Here is a 16701-nt window from a genome sequence, read left to right as displayed (position 1 = left end):
GTGTTTGTACTCCTAGAATTGGGGTGTTGCAGGGACTGCTGTGTTTCCTTACTAAGCCTTGAGCTTTTAAATGTTTAGCAATACCCTGTAAACCTTTATGAGCTTCAGGCCTTAAGGGATATTGCCTTTGATAAGGAAAAGTGGTGGGGTCTTTTAGCCTGATTTGGACTGGGTGGGCATTTTTTGCCCTTCCAAATTGTCCTTCCAATGCCCAGACTTCAGGGTTGAGTCCTTCCTCAAGTAGGGGACAACAAATGGGTAACTTGTTCCCCATATTCATGTAGATAACAGCTCCAGCCTTGGCTAATATATCCCTCCCTAATAAGGGTGTGGGACTTTTAGGCATAACAAGGAAGGTGAAAAGAGCAAAGTCTCCCAATTACAACTGAGAAGGTGGGAGAAATGCCTGGTTACAGGCTGTCCCAGGATTCCTCAGATGGTAACGACCTTGAGGACAGTCGTCCAGGACAGGAGATTAACACTGAGAAGGCCGCACCAGTGTCCAGGAGGAAGTCAGTTTCCTGGCCCTCAATGGTGAAATGTAGCTGGGGCACAGTGAGGGTGATGACATGAGTTGGCACTTGCCCCCGGCACCCTCAGTCCTGTTGTTGGATCATCTGGTTGGGGGCTTCTGACCCAGAGAACCTTCATCCTCTGGGGCAGTGCACCTTCCAGTGATTGCCTCAGCACAGTGGACATGGACGAGGGGGCAGCTTGTTTCTCATTGGACAATCTTTTTTAAGGTGTCCTAGTAAACCACACTGATAACAAGCCCTACCAAGTGATTGGCCTACTCCATTTTCTGTCTTCTCTGAACCACCAAGGTTTGTTTGTCTGAGGGCCATGACTAAGGCTGCGGCCTTTCTCCGATCTCGCTTTTCCTTTTGGGCCTGTTCCTCTTGGTCCCTATTATAGAACACCAAGGTTGCCAGGTTTAATAATGCCTCCAGATTTTGTTCAAAAAGCCCAGGGCTTGCTTTTGGAGATTTCTCCTGGTATCTGTGGCTGACTGGCTAACAAACTTATCTTTTAGACTCTATTGACCCTAGTGATTCAGGTGACAGGGGAGTATATTTTTTTAAGGCCTCCCCATAGCCACTCGAGGAAGACAGAAGGATTTTCTTCCTTTGCCTGAGTTATGGTGGACATCATTGAATAATTCATGGACTTTTTCCTAATTCTCCTTAGTCCTTCTAGAACACAGGTCAACAGATGTTTATGACTCCAGTCCCCATGATCTGAGTCAAAGTCCCAGTGGGGATCCATACTGGGGTGGCTTGCTGACCGGTAGAGAATTTATCCCTTTCTTTGGCTGTCATTCTATCATTTACTTGACTAAGATACCAGGTATCTCCAAACTCTCAGGCTGCAGCTTAAGTCACATTCTTTTCATTAAAGGCCAGGCTTTGCTCTAACAGTAACATGACATCTCTCCAAGCAAGGTTGAAGTTTTGCCCTAGACCCTATAGGACATCTATGTACCTATCAGGATCATCTGAAGACTTCCCCAGGTCTGCCTTGATCTGCTTTAAATCAGAGAGGAAGAAGGGGACATATACCCAGGTTGGGCCAAATTCCCCTCCCCCTACAGCTTGTAGCGGACATAACCAATTTCCTGGGGGTTTTTGTGGTGCTTTGGAGATTTGTTTATTTCCTTCTAGGCAGGGGAGATTAGAGGAGGATTATCATCAACAGGAAGGGGAGCTATAGGGAGGCTAGAATATGGGGGTAAGCTGAGAGGTCTTCCTGTGGGATGTAAATTACAAGCTTTGCATAGTTGTGTATTCTCCTTCAATGAAAAGAAAGCTTGGACATAACGTATTTCACTCCATTTGCCTTCCCTCTTGCAGAAAAGGTCAGGCTGCAAGACAGTATTGTAATTTGTACTTCCCTCCGGTGGCCATTTTTCCCCATCAGAGACAGAACATTGGGGCCAGACCATAGTGCAGAAAAAATGAGCCACCTTTTTCTCAGGGTTTGCAGGTCAAATGGGTCCCAGTGGCTTAGGATGCATTTCAAGGGTGAGCCTGTTGATGCCTGAGCATTTCCCATCTGAAAGACAAACCTGCCCATGGTTTCAGTTTGTTTTGTTTCTCCCCCTGCCCAAGAACCTGCAACAGTCCCTGGACCCTGCTGATCAGAATAGTTGCACTCACCAACGCAGCAGCAGAAACAACCCCTGTCCAAGAACCCACAACGGTTCCTGGACCCTGCTGATCGGAATAGTTGCACTCACCGACACAGCATCAGAAACACTAGTTTTCCTCCCAGACCACAAAGAGGACCGAAGAAGGTCGGATTTAGTGGCCCTTACCGATGCATTCTCGAAAACCTCCACCCTTGGCTGTCCTCCTAGACCACAAAGAGGACCGAGAAAAATTGGATTTAGTGGCCCTTATCAACACATTCTCAAAAACCTGTTAGAGTCCTAAGCATTCTCCTGTTAGTACTGGGACTTTGCCCATGTCCTATAAAGATGTTATGCCCCAAAAGCGAAGTGGAGGGCCATACCCTGAGGGAGGGAAGAGATCTCCAGGGTTGGAAGAGTGACACCTGTTGTCCTCACTTACATGAATAGGAAGGATACGATTTCTGAGGCTCCCGATATCCTAGCTTCAGGAATAGCTTTTGTTAGGCCTGCTTGTCTGAGGAGGGATCCTAAAATTCTGGATAGTCCCCCCTACGATGGGGTTTTGGGCAAAAATTATGTCTTTCTGATTGGTGACTCTGGGTACCTAAAGAAGGTAACAGAGTCCTGAAGTTTATACTAGAAATCAGTCTTATAGGAGAAATTAGAAAAGTACCAGAAACAGGGAGTGATTTTTAGAAGCAGGACCAATCTTGGAGAAGAGAGGCAAGAGGAAGTTTGTCTGACAGGCGTTAGGACCCAGGAGGTAAGGGTCAGGGTAGATAGAATAGATGGGCGAGTCTCGCTTGGGCAACATGACTTTGAGAGTTCCGCTCAAGGCCACAGGGCCAACCAACTTGTTGTCAGGACCCCGGAGCTCAATGGTTTTCCCCTCTGTCGACCCTCGGCTCAGCCCAGAAGTACAGGAAAAGCAGAAGCTGGGTCCAGGCAAACCAACGCTCCCAACTCCGAAGAGTTGGGGGTTATTAGAGAGTCCTTTGCCAGAAAGCCTGACATCCATGTCTTTAGTCTGGCACCCACACTAGTCACTTTTAATTAGCCAACAGGTGCCTGGTATTTGGCCCCCAAATTCTAAGGAAAAATAGGACATAATAGCAAGTGAAAGGTGGTGTGGAACCAAAGAGTGAGCAGCAGCAAGAGTTATTGCAAAGAGCAAAAGAACAAAGCTTCCACAGCATGTGAGGAAACCCCAGAGGGTTGCTACTGCTGGCTAGGGCAGCCTCCTTTTATTCCCTTATCTGACCCCACCCACATCCTGCTGATTGGTCCATTTTACAGAGAGTTGATTGGCCCATTTTACAGAGAACAGATTGGTCCATTTTGACAGGGTGCTGATTGGTGTGTTTACAAACCTTTAGCTAGACACAGAGTGCTGATTGGTGCATTTACAAACCTTTAGCTAGACACAGAGTGCTGATTGGTGCGTTTACAAACCTTTAGCTAGACACAGAGTGCTGACTGGTGTATATACAAACCTTGAGCTAGACCAAGAGTACTGATTGGTGTGTTTACAATCCTTTAACTAGAGGCAGAGTGCTAGACAGAAAAGTTCTCCAAGTCCCCACTAGATTAACTAGACACAGAGCACTGATTGGTGCCTTTACAGACCTTGAGTTAGACACAAAGTGCTGACTGGTGCATTTACAATCCTTTAGCTAGACATAAAAGTTCTCCAAGTCTTCAGGGGACTCAGGAGCCTAGCTGGCTTCACCTAGTGGATCCCAGGCAGTGGCGTGGGCAGAGCTGCCCACCAGTCCTGCGTGCTCCAGCACTCCTCAGCCCTTGGGAGGTTGATGGGACTGGGTGCTGCAGAGCATGCCGCGGTGCCTGTCGGGGAGACTCGGAGGGAGCCCGCCCACGGGTGGGGGTCTTGGGCATGGTGGGCTGCAGGTCCCAAGCCCTGCCCCACCAGGAGGCGGCTGAGGCCCAACAAGAATTCGAGCGGCATGGGCCGGCGGCACGGCTAGGGGACCCTGGGCACCCTCCACAGCTGGTGGCCCGGTTGCTAAGCCCCTCACTGCCCGGGCTGGCAGCGCCTGCAGGCGCTCCCAGTGCGGGACCCGCCGAGCCCGCGCCCACCCGGAACTCGCGCTGGCCAGGCCGCTGGCAGCCCCGGTTCCCGCCTGCGCCTCTCCCTCCACACCTCCCGGCAAGCAGAGGGAGCCGGCTCCGGCCTCCACCAGCCACAGAGGGGCTCCCACAGTGCAGCGGGCTGAAGGGCTTCTCAAGCGCGGCTAGAGCCGAGGCCGGGGAGGTGCCCAGAGCCAGCGAGGGCTGCTAGCGTGTTGTCACCTCTCACTAGTAGATGGAACTTCCAGATGGCGCTACTAAATATAATAAGATGCTAATAAGGCAAACAAAAGTTTTTAATAATACTAACAGACCAGTTTTGCATAATCATAATGATAGGACACCAGCTATAGGGGATTCTAAAAGTGCATCCCTGGGGGAGGTTCCAGGCTATAAAATCCAAAAATCTAGTTGACATAACAAGTTAAGTTTAACTACAAAGAAGGAAGCAAAGCCTGATGACCAGTGGCTTGGGTCTGAATCACCTTGGAAATCCCTTGCCCTAACAAAAGCCCAGATTATTTAGCTCAGATTTTTTTTTTTTAGACGGAGTTTTGTTCTTGTTGCCCAGGCTGGAGTGCAGTGGCACGATGTCGGCTCACTGCAACCTCCACCTTCCAGTTTCAAGTGATTCTCCTGACTCAGCCTCCCGAGTAGCTGGGATTACATGCACCTGCCACAGTTTTGTATTTTTAGTAGAGACACGGTTTCACCATATTGGCCAGGCTGGTCTCAAACTCCTGACCTTGTGATCCCCCTGCCTCAGCCTCCCAAAGTGCTGGGATTACAGGCATGAGCCACTGGGCCCAGCCTTAACTCAGATTATTTAACCCCAGCTACTTTAAGAATTTGTGGCAGATCACGCCTGTAATCCCAGCACTTTGGGAGGCTGAGGTGGGCGGATCACGAGGTCAGGAGATCGAGACCATCCTGGCTAACACAGTGAAACCCCATCTCTACTAAAAATACAAAAAACTTAGCCGGGCGTAGCGGCGGGCGCCTGTAGTCCTAGCTACTCGGGAGGCTGAGGCAGGAAAATGGCGTGAGCCCGGGAGGCGGAGCTTGCAGTGAGCCGAGATCGCGCCACTGCACTCCAGCCTGGGGGCAGAGCGAGACTCCGTATCAAAAAAAAAAAAAAAAAAAAAAAAAAAAGTTTGTGGCAGAAACTGCCAGTTAACTTCCAATATCCATTTTCCCATTCTTCCATGATAGATTTTTGGCCACCAAGAAAAAAGGCTACATTTCACAGCCTTTCTTATAGGGAAGTGTAGCCATATAACCCTTCAGCAAGCAGTATTTTCTGGACAGTGGGATGTGAGCAGGAGTAATGTACATCATCTCCCTCTCCCTCCCCTTTTTAACCCAGGCAGCCTGCCCTTAGGGGGCAGGAAGGAGGGGCAGGGGGTACTAAGTTCTTAACCATAGCGATTTTTGTGTTATATGGCCATTTGATCCAGCTTGCTCTTCTGCCATCCCTAGGTGGTTGCCCTCATATCATCACGGTTCAAAATGATTGCTGCCCTCTCTCCAGAATGATTCCTGGAAGAGAATAGATGGCAAGGCAGTCAATGGCTTCAGATCCCAAACTCTGAACACTATATTCTACTGCCCTCTAGTGGAATGTTCCGGTACTTGACACAATCATTGCATAACTACGTTGGCGAGAATGAAAGCTGTATGTGAAAAGGGCCACCAAGCCATGGATCGGTGTGCGAAAAGAACAATATTGGGACACACAGAAGGCTATCTGCAGAGCCTAGAAGAGAAGTCACAATGATTCCCTCCAGCTCGGGACTCTTGCCAATTCTTTGGTGAAAAGAACTGAAAGTTGGTATCAGAACTGAATACAGAAAACCCACGGTGGCTTGCCTAAATTTCTGTCTCTGCCATTTGCGTTATAAACATATTGACTGAGCATCCACCTAGTGCCAGGCACAGCCCTGTCTCTATGATCAAGACAAACAAGGCCCCTTTTTTCAAAGGTGTACATTCTAAGGGGAGAGGAGGGTAAGGGTGGGCGAAGGAAAAGACAGTAACAAGAAATGAACCAACACGAGGTTGGGCGCGGTGGCTCACACCTGTAATCCCAGCACTTTGGCAGTCAGAGGCGGGTGGATCACTTGAGGCCAGGAATTCAAGACCAGACTGGCCAACATGGCAAAACCCTGTCTCTATTAAAAATACAAAACTTAGTCAGGTGTGGTGGCATGCACCTGTAATCCCAGCTACGGCAAGAGGCTGAGGCAGGAGGATCACTTGAACCCAGGGGGCAGAGGCTGCAGTGAGCCAAGATCGTGCCACTGCATTCCAGCGTGAGTGACAGAGTGAGACTCTGTCAGAAAAAAAAAAAAAAAAGAAAGAAATCAACACGAGTGGTGTCAGATAAAGGTAAACGGGGGCCAGATTGTGGATATTTTTAAATGCATTGGAGAGTTTTAACAGAGAGAGAACATGCTTGGATTCAGGTTTCTAAAACACCACTCTGGCTTCTAGGTGGAGGATGAATTGTACAAGACAGGAATGGAGGAGGGAGACTAGCTGGAAGATGGGTGTAGGGGTCCGGAGGAGCGGTGATGGTAGCTTGAATTAGAAAGGAAGCAGCAGAGAATGAGGAGTGAAAAGACTGGTTTCCATTGTGAAAGTAAAGCCAACAGGCCTTAGTCTGTTCATGCTGCTACCATAAAAATACAATATACTGGTGGCCTATAAAAATCAGAAATGGATTTCTCACAGTTCCGGAAGCTGGAAATCTGAGATAGGTGCCAGCTTGGTCAGGCTCTGGTACGAGCCTTTTTCCGGGTTGAAGACTACTGTCTTCTCATTGTCTCCTCACATGACAGACAGAAGGCTGGAGAGCTCTCTGTGGCTCTTATTCAAGGGCACGAATCCTATTCATGAGGGGTCTACTCTTATCATCTAATTACCTTCCAAAAGTCCCACCTTCTAATACTGTTCTATTGAGGGTTAGGATTTCAACATAAGAATTTGTGGGGGACGCAAACATTCAGTCCATTGCAGGGGAGTTGAGGGAAAGGCAAAAATCCAGGAGTTATATATAGTTCTCATTTTAGACCAGGAGTTCCATCATTCTCAATATATCCTTTTTTTGCTTAAAAAAATTCCAATTGGCCAGGCACGGTGGCTCACGCCTGTAATCCCAGCACTTTGGGAGGCCGAGACGGGCAGATCATGAGGTCAGGAGATCAAGACCATCCTGGCTAACACGGTGAAACACTGTCTCTACTAAAAATACAAAAAATTAGCTGGGTGTGGTGGTGGGCGCCTGTAGTCCCAGCTACTCGGGAGACTGAGGCAGGAGAATGGTGTGAACCCGGGAGGTGGAGCTTGCAGTGAGTGGAGATGGCACCACTGCACTCCAGCCTGGGGGACAGAGTGAGACTCCATCTCAAAAAAAAAAAAAAATCCCAATTTAAGGAAATGTCTAGGTGACTGGTCTGGATGGATCCCACCTAACGCTGAAATGATTCTTGATTCAGGAATGGGCAAAACCAGGTAAGAAGCCCTCTTCTTGGACTCACTGCAGCTGTGCAAATGACTCATTGGGCTTCTTCGGTCCCTAGCCTGGAGCAGAGTAGGAAGAGCCAGCTCCCAGTGGCCCAGCATCCTCCAGGCATGCAAGGTGTGTCAGTCCTCATCCCAAAAGCCCACTGCCCAAGAGGCTTTAGAGACAGCTTGGAATAAGCCCTCTACAGGAGTCCTAAGGATATCCCCTCTTCCCAACCTCAGTCAACAGCTCAGTATTTTGTCATAGGAACACTTGCTAAAGGAAAAACCCCTCCAGCCTCCAGGTCCTTAATCCACACCTGAGGGCAAAGAAGGGTGCAGGTGAAATGACTGACCTGCGGCTAAAACTGGGATAGCCTTTAACCCATCAGGCAAACCCTAGAGTCAACAGTTTTTAAAAACATTAAAGCTGAAGGGGCAACTTCAAATACCTCCTTTATTAGATAAACAAAAGTAGTTTTTCTAACTACTTAGAAATGTAATGTCCCAAATTCTACTCTTTTCATCTTTCAGGGGTATGTCATGGGTTGAACTGCGGCCCCAAAAAAGATACAGTGAAGTCCTCAGAACGTGACCATGTTTAGAAATAGGGCTGTTACCGATGTGATTCGTCAGGATAAGGTCCTACTGGAGCAGAGTGGGCCCCTAACCCAATATGACTGGTGTCCAGGCAAGAAGACACAGACACACAAGGAGAACACCATGTGGAGATGGAACACTGCAGAGATGCATCCACAAGCCAAGGAATGCCTGAGGCTACCAGAAGCAAAGAGAGAGGCATGGAACAGATGTTCCCCCGGAACCCTTAGAAGGAACCCACCCTGCTCTGATCTAGATTGATAAGGAGAATGGAGAACCAGGTATCCATGCAGCTCCTAAAGATAGGCTGAAGCTGGGATCTGGACCTTCAATCAAAGCCTTAAAGGGGAGATCTCAAGTTTCAACACCATGTGTTGGCAAAATGTCCGGTGCTTTACCAGCCTTACCTAAAGCTACCAGAAAGGCTTTTGGAACTGTCAACAGGGCTACAGAAACGCGAGTAAAGACCAACAGACTCCTCAAACTAAAACACCCAAATTTCTCTGCCAAAAAGATGACCAGGAAGACTGTTAAAGCAAAAAGCTCTGTTCCTGCCTCAGATAATGTTATCCAGAAATAGAAAAATTATTTCACTTCAATCTTCTAGATTTTGAGAGTTTTAACCAACCTGACGAGCACCAGATTACAGGCCTCCCCTTGAGTGGAGTACCTCTTATGATCCTTGATAAGGACAGAGAGCTTGAAAAGCTTTTTCAGCTGGGCCTGCCTCCACCTGTGAAGATGCCCTCTCCATCATGGGAACCCAATCTGTTGTAGTCTCTTTCAACCCTTCTGTTGACACTGGATGTTGAATTGCCACCTGTTTGCTATGACATAAATATATATACATATATACATATATATATACATATATACATATATACATATATACATATATATACATATACATATATACATATATACATATATATACATATATACATATATATATATACATATATATGTATATATATATATATATTTTTTTTTTTTTTTTTTTGAGACGGAGTTTTGCTCTTGTTGCCCAGGCTGGAGTGCAATGGCACAATCTCAGCTCACCACAACCTCCACCTCCCAGGTTCAAGCAACTCTCCTGCCTCAGCCTCCCAAGTAACTGGGATTACAGGCATGCACCACCACGCCCAGCTAATTTCGTATTTTGAGTAGAGACAGGGTTTCTCCATGTAGAGGCTGGTCTCAAACTCCTGACCTCAGGTGATCTGCCCACCTCGGCCTCCCAAAGTGCTGGGACCACAGGTCTGAGCCACCGTGCCTGGCCATGCTAGGATGTAAATATTTAAATTTCTTGATGCTTTAGGGTTTATGTGTATTTGTATTAATAAAGCATTCTTTGTTTAACAAGAAAAAAAACTCACCCTGCTAACACCTTAATTTTGAACTTCCAGCCTCCAGAACTGTGAGACAATAAATTTCTGGGTTTTTTTTCAATCACACAGTTTGGTGGACCATGTTACAGCAGCCCTAAGAAACTAATGTAAAGTCAACTGAGTGGAGAAGCTGAGCAATGACGCACAGTGGCAGGTCACTCGTAAAATCTGCTCTCCTGTCAGGAACCCGGGCACATCTAGGATGTGAAACTGGGGAGACCTAGGGTTCAATGCTAGCATACTCTTGTGTTTACTCCAGAAATGTTATTAACTTCTCTAGGCCCTTCTTCTAGGAAAACAAAGGGAGAATGGGATCAAGCCGTCTAACTCAAAATCCTACTGAGACATCTATGTCAGTTTCATTGATGATTTGGGAACATACACATTAGTTTTAAGGTGTTTAGGGGTTTTTTAACTAATTTATATGGGTCCTTTTGGTTTTTTGTGTTTTTAGTTTTTGGGGTTTTGTGTTTTGGTTTTTGTTTGGTTGGTTGGTTGGTTTTGTGTGTGTGTGTGTGTGTGTGTGTGTGTGATTTTTCTGTTGTTGTTTTGTTTTGTTTTTGAGACAGGGTCTCATTCTGTTGCCCAGGCTGGAGGGCAGAGGTGTGATCATAGTTCACTGCCACCTCTGCCTCCCAGGTTCAAGCAATCCTCCTACCTCAGCCTCCCAAGTAGCTGGAACCACAAACGTGCACCACCATGCCTGGCCAATTTTTTGTATTTCTTGTGATAGAGACGGGGTTTCACTATGATGCCCAGGCTCATCTCAAACTCCTGAGCTAAAGCGATCCACCTGCCTTGGCCTCCCAAAGTGCTGGAATTACAGGCATGAGCCACCACACCTGAGCTATTTTTTTATTTTTAATTTTTGTGGGTATACAGTAGGTGTATATATTTATGGGATACATGAGATGTTTTCATACAGACATAGAAAGTGAAATAATCACATCATGGAGAATGGGGTCTCCACCCCTTCAAGCATTTATCCTTTGTGTTATGAACTATCCAATTACATTGTTTTAGTTATTTTTAAACATACAATCAAGTTATTATTGGCTATAGTCACTCTATTGTGCTGAAAATAGTAGGTCTTATTCATTCTTTCTAATTTTTTTGTGCCCATTAACCATCCCCATTGTATTAATTGTTTTCACACGACTGATAAAGACATACCCAAGACTGGTCAATCTACAAAAGAAAGAGGTTTAATGGACTTACAGTTCCATGGGGCTAGGGAGCCCTCACAATCATGGCAGAATGCAAGAGGCACTTCTTACATGGCGGTGACAAGAGACAGAATGAGAGCCAAGAAAAACGGGTCTCCCCTTATCAAACTGTCAGATCTCACGATACTTACTGTCTACCAGGAGAACGGTATGGGAGGAACTGCCCCCATGATTCAATTATTTCTTACCAGGTCCCTCCCACAACACATGGAAATTATGAGAGTAACAATTCAAGATGAGATTTGGATGAGGACACAGTGAAACCGTAACACCCGTCTCCCCCAAAGCCCCCCAATGTTTGGGTTTATTATCATACATTGGGAAATAAAGCTACGATTAACCTTAAAGGTAATTCAATTCATTTTATGTCTTATGTATATTAGACTTTGGGGGCTGTGGTAGGCAGCTTCTAAGGTACCCCAATGATTCCCACCTCCTGGTATTGGAACCCTTATGTAATCCCTCCCTCTTAAGTGTGGATTGCATTTACTGCCTTGCTTCTAACAAATAGAAAACAGCAAAAGTGACAAGCTGTCACTCCCAAGATTCCATTGTAAAAGGACTGTGGCTTCCATCTTGAGAGTCAGAGTCGCTCTTTCTCACAGCTCACTCCAGAGGAAGTCAGCTGCCATGCTGTGAGGTAGCCATGCAGAGAGGCTCACACGGTAGGGGACTGAAACCTGACAATGACCACATGGAGTTGGATCATCTGCCCCAAAAGAGCCTTTAGATAAAACCCTGGGTCTAGCCACCAGCTTGACGGCCACCTCATGAACAACCCTGGGCCAGAGACCTCCAGCTAAGCCAGGTTCAGAATCCTGACACACAGAAACTGTGAGCTAGTACAAAGGTGCTGTTTTAAATCACTAAGCCAGGGTTGGTGGAAGGAGTCATTTGCCACACAGTAATAATGAATAGAGAGATGTCCTGTGGGAATCTGAGTTTTTGCAGCAGGGTCTGAAATGGGTATCCTGAAGACTGGAGCTTGGATGTTCCTCTAATGGCATGGAAATTAAAAGAACAGACTGAGATCAGGGTCAATTTCAGCACAAGGGATGAAACACACACCTCGGGTCTGTGTGCTTCAGGACAAACCTCCACCCCCAGCTCTCCCGGTGCCTGCTTCCTCCCATATCCACACTCCTTTTTTTCTCTTTTTTAACTTTTATTTTAGGTTCAGGGGTACAAATGCAGGTTTGTTATATAGTAAAATTGTGTCTGGAGAGTGTGTTGTACAGATTATTTCATCACCCAGGTACTAACCCTAGTGCCCAATAGCTATTGTTTTCTGCTCCTCTCACTCCTACCATCCTCCACCCTCCAACAGACCCCAGTGTGTGCTGTTCGCCTTTATGTGTCCATGTGTTCTCATCATTTAGCTCCCACTTATAAATGAGAACATGCATATTCGGTTTTCTGTTCCTGTGTTACTTTGCTAAAGATAATGGCCTGCAGCTCCATCCATGTTCCTACAGAGGACAGGCTCTCATTCTTCTTTTATGGCTGCACAATATTCCATGGTGTATATGTACCACGTTTTCTTTACCCAGTCCGTCACTAACGAGCATTTACGTTGATTCCATGTCTTTGCTATTGTGAACAGTGCTGCAATGAACACACATGTGCATGTGTCTTTATGGTAGAATAATTTCTGTTCCTCTGGGTATTTGCCCAGTAATGTGATTGCTGGGTCAAATGAGAAAACAATCCTCATCCACATTCTTTCTCTCCTTCCACCTTTACAAAATTGATGGAGGTCAATCTAGCTTTCCAAATCCACTTGTAGTGGACTGAAAGGCAGTTCCCAAAAAGATATGTCTTCATCCTAAACTCCAACACCTGGGAATACAACTGTAAATGATAAAAGATGTGATTAAGTTAAAGGTTTTGAAATATAGGAAACAATCCTCAACATCACTAATGATCAGAGAACTGCAAATCAAAACCACAAAGCAATACCACCTTACTCCTGCAAGAATGGTCATAATCAAAAAAGAATAGATGTTGGTGTGGATGCAGTGAACAGGGAACACTTCTACACTGCTGGTGGGAATGTAAACTAGTACAGCTGCTATGGAAAACAGTGTGGAGATTCCTTAAAGAACTAAAAGTAGAACTACCATTGATCCAGCAATCCCACTACTGGGTATCCAGAGGAAAAGGAGTCATTACACAAAAAAGATACCTACACACCCATGTTTATAGCAGCACAATTCGCAATTGCAAAAATGTGGAACCAGCCGAAAGGCACATCAATCAACGAATGGATAAAGAAACTGTGGTATACATATACAATAGAATACTATTCAGCCATGAAAAGGAATGAATTAATGGCATTCACAGCAACCAGGATGGAACTGGAGACTATTATTCTAAGTGAAGTAACTCAGAATGGAAAACCAAAATCATATGTTCTCACTCATAAGTGGGAGCTAAACTATGAGAATGCAAAGGTGTAAGAATGACACAGTGGACTTCGGGGACTCAGGGGGAAAAGCTGGGAAGGAGGTGAGGGATAAAAGACCATAAATAGAATTCAGTATACACTGCTCTGGAAATGAGTGGACCAAAATCTCCCAAATTACCACTAAAGAACTTATTCATGTAATGAAATACCACCTGTTCCCCAAAAACCTATGGAAATAAAAATTTTTTAAATTAATTAACTTTTTTTTTAAAAAAAACCTTAAGGGGCCGGGCGCGGTGGCTCAAGCCTGTAATCCCAGCACTTTGGGAGGCCGAGACGGGCGGATCACGAGGTCAGGAGATCGAGACCATCCTGGCTAACATGGTGAAACCCCGTCTCTACTAAAAATAGAAAAAAACTAGCCGGGCGACGTGGCGCGCGCCTGTAGTCCCAGCTACTCGGGAGGCTGAGGCAGGAGAATGGTGTGAACCCGGGAGGCGGAGCTTGCAGTGAGCTGAGATCCGGCCACTGCACTCCAGCCTGGGCCGCAGACTCCGCCTCAAAAAAAAAAAAAAAAAAAAAAAAAAAACCTTAAGGGTTTTGAAGGGAGGAGCTCATCCTGGTTACCTGAGAGGGCTCTAAGTCCAGTGAAAAATGTCCTATGATCGTGAGGCAGGGGGAGATTCCACCCACAGCAGAGTAGACAGTGTGACCACAGAGGCAGAGATTGGAGAGTGCAGAGAGTGCATCCAGAGGTCAAGGAAGACCCAGAGCCACCAGAAGCTAGGAGAAAAACAGAACTGATTCTGCCTGAGAAAACCTCCAAAAGAAGTGCAGCCCTGCCGACCTCCACCCCCACCCCAGCCCGTTGTAATCCTAACCCTAATCCTAATCCTAACCCTAACCCTAACCCTAATCCTAACCCTAATCCCTTCATCAGGGACCAAGCAGGGCTCAGGAAAGTCCACTGTACTATACCTTGGTGTTCAGGAATGTTACATGATCGCTCCTGATTTTTCCCCAGCCACAAGAGCAGAGCTACCCAAGGCCATGGGAACCCACCTCTCATATCAGTGTGGCCTGAATGTGAGACATGGAGTCAAAGGACATCATTTTGGAGCTTTAAGATTTGACTTCCCCGCTGGATTTTGGACTTGCATGGAGGCTGTAGCCCCTTTGTTTTGGTCAGTTCCTCCCATTTGGAATGGGTGTGTACACCCAATTCCTGTACCCCCACTGTATCTAGGAAGTAACTAACTTGCTTTTGATTTTACAGGCTCATAGGCAGAAGGGACTTGCCTTGTCTCAGATGACACTTTGGACTATGGACTTTGAGTTAATGTTGGAATGAGTTAAGACTTTGGGGGACTGTTGGGAAGGGATGATTGGTTTTGAAATGTGAGGACATGAAATTTGGGAGGGGCCAGGGGTGGAATGATATGGTTTTGCTGTGTCCCCACCCAAATCTTGAATTGTAGCTCCCATAACTCCCACGTGTCATGGGAGAGACCCAGTAGGGGATAATTGAATCATGGGGGTGGGCATTTCCCTGATAGTGATTAAGTCTCACAAGGCCTGATGGTTTTATAAAGGGGAGTTCCCCTGCACACACTCTCTTCTGCCTGCCACCATGTAAGACGTGATTTTGTTTCTCCTTCATCTTCCACCATGATTGTGAGGCCTCCCCAGCCATGCGGAACTGCAAGTCCACTAAACCACCTTTCCTTTATAAATTACCCAGTCTTGGGTATCTGTATTATCAGCATGAGAACTAATACACTGTCTCCTCAATGGGACCTCACCCAAGAAGGCTACCTGTGGGCAGAAGATGACCCCAGCAGAAAGAGACTTTGTTGGTAGTACTAGGCAGAGTGTGAGAGATCGGCTGGGCATCACTCACATCCAGAATGGTGTGGGGGCCGGGTGCGGTGGCTCACGCCTGTAATCTCAGCACTTTGGGAGGCCGAGGTGGGCAGATCACCTGAGGTCAGGAACTCAAGACCAGCGTGGCCAACATGGTAAAACCCCATCTCTACTAAAATACAAAAATTAGCCACATGTGGTGGTGCACACCTGTAATCCCAGCTTCTAGGAAGGCCTAGGCAGGAGAATTGCTTGAACCCAGGAGGCAGAGGTTGCAGTGAGCCAAAACTGCACCACTGGACTCCAGCCTGGGTGAGAGAGTGAGACTCCATCTCAAATAAATAAGCAAATAATATAAAAATAATAATAAAACAATAGTGTGGGCAGAGTTCCCAGAGGGGGACACCCAGCAGTACACCCCACATGGATGACAAGAGCACAGTTGAGGAGCCCTCTCCTTTTCCTTCCCTCCCTCCTCCCTTCCCAGACCCTGAAGCCGCTGAAGCAGCTGCTAGCATTGAGTTGAGTTAATGTTGGAATGAGTTAAGGGGAGTTAAGGGGAGAGGAGGTAAATCCAAGAGAGTAAGGACATTGGCCATACACCCACTGCCCATCCCCGCAACCTTCCCCACTGCGGAAAGCCAGGCCTGGGTCAGCTTGAATAGGAGAAGCTTTTTATTAGATGGGAGATAAAGATTTTTATTTAGATAGGACTGGGTTTATTTTCTTAACTTGACAAAAGCAGTTTCCTTTTTGCCTAACATTTTATAAGAATTTTCAAGCATACAGAAAAGTTGAAAGAATAGTATAATAAATACCTATATATTCACCACCAAGATTCAAAAATTATTAACATTGTGTGTATGTGTGTATACATGGTCTTGCTAAACCACTTGAAAGCAAGCTTCAGACATCATGACTCTTCATTCTTAAATCCTTCAATGTACAACTTCTAAAAGAATCAGACTTTTAATGTCTAAAATTGAAATTGATCTAATACCTGAAAAAAATGGGTAAACTATACTTAGCTGAAACATTTTCAAGGAGGGGTGCTGTGGTTTGAATGTCCCCTTCAAAACTCATGTTGAAATGTAATTGCTATTGTGATGGTATTAATAGCTGGGGGCCCGGCACAGTGGCTCATACCTGTAATCCCAACACTTTGGGAGGCCAAGGCAGGTGGATCACCTGAGGTCAGGAGTTCAAGACCAGCCTCACCAACATGGTGAAACCCCATGTCTACTAAAAATACAACAATGAGCTGAGTCTGGTGGCATGCACCTGTAATCCCAGCTACTTGAGAGGCTGAGGCAGGAGAATCGCTTGAACCCGGGAGGTGGAGGTTGCAGTGAGCCAAGATCATGCCACTGCACTCCAGCCTGGGAGACAAGAGTGAAATTCCTTCTGAAACAGGTGGGAACTTTAAGATATGATTAGGTCATGAGGGTTTTGCCCTCATTAGTGGGTTAATGCTGTTATCAGAGGAGTGGGTTA

At 46.3% G+C, this 16701-nt stretch overlaps 1 pseudogene; it reads left to right on the top strand.

Moving 5' to 3' along the window:
- The first annotated feature begins 7771 nt into the window (after positions 1-7771).
- Positions 7772-9135, top strand: LOC104673298 (annotated as a pseudogene).
- The last annotated feature ends 7566 nt before the right edge of the window (positions 9136-16701 follow it).

The sequence above is a fragment of the Rhinopithecus roxellana genome, chromosome 15 (genome assembly GCF_007565055.1).
Source record: "Rhinopithecus roxellana isolate Shanxi Qingling chromosome 15, ASM756505v1, whole genome shotgun sequence".
NCBI lineage: Eukaryota > Metazoa > Chordata > Mammalia > Primates > Cercopithecidae > Rhinopithecus > Rhinopithecus roxellana.
Note: the sequence above shows the minus strand (reverse complement) of the source record. Positions and strands in the feature narration are given on the sequence as shown.